At 44.1% G+C, this 5,359-nt stretch overlaps 1 non-coding gene across 1 annotated transcript; it reads right to left on the bottom strand.

The window, feature by feature from the left end:
- Positions 1-5,287: 5,287 nt before the first annotated feature.
- Positions 5,288-5,359, bottom strand: trnaw-cca (transfer RNA tryptophan (anticodon CCA)). The gene has a single exon. It is a non-coding gene; the product is annotated as a tRNA-Trp (tRNA).

The raw sequence follows: 5,359 nt of genomic DNA, 5'->3' as shown, positions 1-5,359 counted from the left end.
ATAAATACGTTAAATGCCTTCTTGCCGTGTGGATGTGCGAAATCTGCCCTCCATGTCAGCCGCCGAAAGAAAAATCCGGTCCGTCGTCTTCCATCCCTATTTTATACACCCCCCCCCCCTCCCCCTCCCCGGCCTCCATTCCCGTCTCCAACGGTCCCTTAAAATTCTGGCCCATGTCTCTAAGACTAATGGGAGAGAAACTACATCTGCTCCTTAGACTGAACAGGGAGAGCTGCTCTCTCTGTGTTTAAAGTGAATGAATCTGCTCTTTACCTTGTCTTACTGGAACGTTCACGATCTGGAAATGTCTGTTTGAAAATGTTTTCCTGTTACATTAACGGAGCAGAGGAGCAGATGTGAGGTGCTGTCCAACAGAGAGGTTTGGAAGTGGGTGAAGGGGTGGAATGACGGTGTAAGTGAGAGGTGCAGTGAGTTGGCCATTCTCAATAGAGTGTCAGGAATGAAGGTCAGAGGAACAGACCAGGCTGGAAAAACAGAAAGAGCGAGGAGAAGCTGGTGTGAAAAACAGAGATTAAACAGCAGGCTTGTTCAGTTGGTTTGGGTCTGGTGTGTAGAATACCCGGAATCTGGGTTCACTTCCCTTCCAACTCAAGCAATTGTACCAACATTATGTTCATAAAACCATAGAATGATACCCAAAGAAGGAGACCATTTGGTCCATTGTGTCAGTGCTGTCTCTTTGGTTGTGTTATCCAATTAGAACTGCTGCTCAGCTTTTTCCTGTAATCCATACATTTTTCCTTCCAGTATTTATCCCTATTGCTTTTCAAAGTTACCACTAAATCTGCTTTCAAGTCCCGATCAGACAGTGCATTCCAGATCACAACACATCACTGTATAAAAAATCATTCCTCATTTCGCCTCTGGTTCTTTTCTCAATCACCTGATAAATACATCCTCTGGTTACTGACCCTTTTGCCACTGGAAACAATTTCTCCTTATTTAACTTATTGAAAACCTTCTTGATGATGTCACATACTGGACTGCCAGTAAAACTGAAGCCCATGGAATAAAAGGGACAATGACAGCATGGGTATGAAGTTTACAGACTGATAGGAACATAGAAGCAGGAGTAGGCCATTCAGCCCATCGAGACCACCCCACCATTCAATATGATGATGATTGATCATCCACTTCAATGCCTTTTTCCACACTATCTCCATATCCCCTATGTCATTTGTATTTAGAAATCTGTCAATCTCTGCTTTAAACATACTCAATGACTGAGCTTCCACAGCTCTCTGGGGTAGAGAATTCCAAAGATTCACAACCCTCTCAGTAAAGAAATTTCTCCTCATCTCTGTCCTAAGTGGCTTTCCCCTTACGTTGAAATTGTGTCCCCTGGTTCTAGATTCCTCAACCGGAGGAAATAGCTTCATCTACCCTGTCTATCCCTTTAAATACTTTGTAAGTTTCAATGAGATCACCTCTCATTCTTTGAAACTCTAGAGAATACAGTCCCAGTTTCCCCAATCTCTCTTCATAGGACAGTCCTGCCATCCCGGGAACAAGTCTGGTGAACCTTCATTGCACTCCCTCGATGGCAATGATATCCTTCCGAAGGGAAGGGGACCAAAACTGCACACAGTATTCCAAACTGCAGACCAACCAAGGTTATATACAATTGAAGCAAGATTTCACTACTCCTGTACTCAAATCCTCTTGCGATAGAGGCTAACATATCATTCGCCTTCTGAATTGCTTGCTGCACCTGCATGTTAGCTTTCAGTCACTTACTGACAAGGACACCCAGGCCCCTTTGTACATCTACACTTTCTAATCTCTTACCATTTAAGAAATAATCTGCACATCTGTTCCTCCTGCCAAAGTGGACAACCTCACATTTTTACACATTATATTCCATGTGCCACTTTCTCGTCCACTCACAAGGTCTGTCCAAATCCCCTTGAAGCCGCTTTGCATCTTTCTCACAACACACATTCCCACCTAGTTTTGTGTCATCTGCGAACTTGGAAATACTACATTTGGTCCCCACATCCAAATCATTGATATATATTGTGAACAGCTGGGTCACAGAGTGGTGGTGAACAGTTGTATTTCTGTCTGGAGGAAGGTTCCTCATAACTTCAGTTGTGTGCAGAGACTGGAAAAGCTGGGGTTGTTCTCCTTGGAGCCGAGCAAGTTCAGAACAACTTTGACAGAGTTAGAATCAAGGAATCAAATGGTTACAGTACAGAAGGAGACCATTCAGTCCATCATGTCCATGACAGCTCTTTGCAAGAGCAAATCAGCTAATTCCACTCCTCTGCCCTTTCATTGTAACCCTGCAAATTTTCTCTGTTCAGGTGTTTATCCAATTCCCTTTTGAAAACCACGATTGAATCTGCCTCCAGCACACTCTCAGGCAGTGTATTCCAGATCCGAACCACCCCTGGTACCATTGCAGAAAATCTCTTCTGTTCATTTCATCCCTCATAAATAATTGAAATGAAATGTTTATTAGGAAACGCACAACATAAAAAGGAGAGAGAAATAAATGCTGAGAACAATAGAAGTCAATGTTTGGAAGGTAAAAAGAGCAAAAGATGTAACTTTTATTCTGGATGAGTGAGAGGAATATATCACACTTTGGGGATTTTGTAAGAGGATTTAATGATAAACCTGGGATTTGAGAGGAAGCTGGTTCATGGTTTCCAGAACAAGTTCAGTCCCTGGGGTGGAGGCAACAGCTGCACGGTCCAATAACAGACAGGACGGGGACACTGTCTCAGGCCCAGTGAGCTCAGTCGATGAAAGCATGAAACTCTGAATCTCAAGTTTTTGAGTTTGAGCCCCACGGTGGGTGTTTTTTATTTCCTTTGTAGGCTGATTTTACAGGCATTCTCCAGCTCTGAATTCCTCGGCAGAGAGTTCAAGGAGTGTTTGAAATGAGATTCAACAGCAGTATGAGAAAGTCTCTCCTTGATTCAGGGCTCTTACCTCTCTGCAGCAACTCGCTGCTGAAGATTGAACTTTATCTCATTTCATTCTCAGCTCAGGGTCAGTGTGGATCATTGGGACTTCTGGCTGTCTCCCACTTCACAATCCATCAGTGCTGAGAAATCAATGGGGAATATTATTCACATGTTGTGATGTTTTATAAATACTTGAATGTATTTCACACTGTGTCTAACAGTGTGAATCTCCCCTGGTATATCAGCTCACCAATACTTCAACAGAACATTCACATAATGTGAGCTCTGAGATCTGTTCAGATCCCATTCCCAAGACCTGGAAAGTGGGATTGGGCTGGATCGCTCTTTTTCAACTGGCACAGACACGATTGCTGAATGGTCTCATTCTGTGCCGTAAATTTTCTCCATTTTCTATGTTCTGTGAAGTGAGGTGTGATTGGGAGGGGCAATTCCACCAGGGTTATATTTTCTACCAAAACAATGACACAAGGGATACTTTACTTTTTTATTCATTCATTCATGCGATGTGGGCGTCGCTGGCTAGGCCAGCATTTACTGCCCATGAGAAGGTGGTGGTGAGCTGCCTTCTTGAACCATTGCAGTCCATGTGGGGTAGGTACACCCACAGTGCCGTGAGAAAGGGAGTTCCAGGATTTTGACCCAGCGACAGTGAAGGAACGGCGATATAGTTCCAAGTCAGGTTGGTGTGTGGCTTGGAGGGGAACTTGCATGTGGTGGTATCCCCTGCATTTGCTGCCCTTGCCCTTCTAGGTGGTAAAGGTCACTGGTTTGGAAGGTGCTGTCTAAGGAGTTGTGGTGCATTGCTGCAGTGCATCTTGTAGACGGTACACACTCTGCAACTGTGCGTCGATGGTGGAGGGAGTGAATGTTTGCAGATGGGGTGCCAATCAAGCGGGCTGCTTTGTCCTGGCGGTGTTGAGATTCTTGAGTTGGAATTGCACCCATCCAGGCAAGTGGAGAGTATTCCATCACACTCTTGACTTGTGCCTTGTGGATGGTGGACAGGCTTTGAGGAGTCAAGAGTCATGGATGAGTGAGAGGAATATATCACACTTTGGGGCTTTTGTAAGAGGATTTATTGATAAACCTGATTTGAGAGGATTTGAGAGGAAGCTGCTTCATGGTTTACAGAACAAATTCAGCCCCTGGGGTGGAGCCAACAGCGGCACTGTAATTACTCGCCTCAGGATTCCAAGCCTCTGACCTGCTCTTGTCGCTACGTTATTTGTATGGCTCCCCATGGTAACCCCTATAATGTTGATAGTGCTGGATTCAGTGATTGTAATGCTATTGAATGTCAAGGGGAGATGGTTAGATTCTCTCTTGTTGCAGATGGTCATTGCCTGGCACTTGTGTGGTGCGAATGTTACTTGCCACTTATCATCCCAAGCCTGTGTGACTGAAATAGCTCAGTTGGGAGAGTGTTCGACTGAAGATCCCTGGTTCAATCTGGGGTTTTGGCAGTTCTCCTTTATTCTGCATCACCCTTTGGTTTTGACTCTTGAGCTGCACAATTTACACTGAAATTATTTACCCAACTCTGAAGGTTGGATTGGAATAGAGAGATATCAAGGATGGGAAATACTTACATTGTCTGCTCCAGCTTATTCTCTATCTCCCTGTGTCCTTTTCCCCAGTTTTTGACTCTCTCAGGGCCGGGTGAACATTTGATTTGCTGCATTTGTCCCAAACTGAAGCCTTTTCCACATCTCTGGGTGGTCAGACTCACTCTGTCTGTTTTTGCTGCTCGTGACCATTAACGAGAACAGGCCACGAGTTCAATGTTTATCAGCAAATGGAAGATAACTGGAAAGAATTCTGTGTTACTCCAGACCAGTGACAAAGATGCAATGGATGTTATTCAAAATAAATTCCCTTTGACATTTTATGTAAACTTGTTTGCATCCAAAAGTTGGATTTTAAGTGTAACAAAAATGTGTCAAATTAATGACTGACCATGTGACAGCGCACATGGGGATCAAATCCACAGCCTTGTTGTTATCAACACTGCGTCCTAACCAACTGAACTAAGCGGCCTATGGACAGAGCCAGGTATGGGTTTGAGCCGCACGCTGGCCGGTTTGTGTTTTATTTCTCACACTGGGTGACAGAGCGATTGTACAAACAATGGACACATCACATCCCTGAAACATTGTTCTGATATAAAACAGTGTGAAATAAGAACTGAGCATGGAAATGGAACGGAACCAGAAATCAGGACTTTAATCTATTGAACTTGATCTCGAAATTCAACCATGCACGAACATTCCAACAGATCGAACTCTCTTCTGATAAAAAATCCAGGAACTTGAGCTGCTGTAAAACATAACTGAGCCTGATGTGATTTGAACACACAACCTTCTGATCTGGAGTCAGACGCACTACCATTGTGCCACAAGCTC

This window comes from Heterodontus francisci, unplaced genomic scaffold (assembly GCF_036365525.1).
Source record: "Heterodontus francisci isolate sHetFra1 unplaced genomic scaffold, sHetFra1.hap1 HAP1_SCAFFOLD_51_1, whole genome shotgun sequence".
In the NCBI taxonomy this organism is placed as follows: domain Eukaryota; kingdom Metazoa; phylum Chordata; class Chondrichthyes; order Heterodontiformes; family Heterodontidae; genus Heterodontus; species Heterodontus francisci.
Note: the sequence above shows the minus strand (reverse complement) of the source record. Positions and strands in the feature narration are given on the sequence as shown.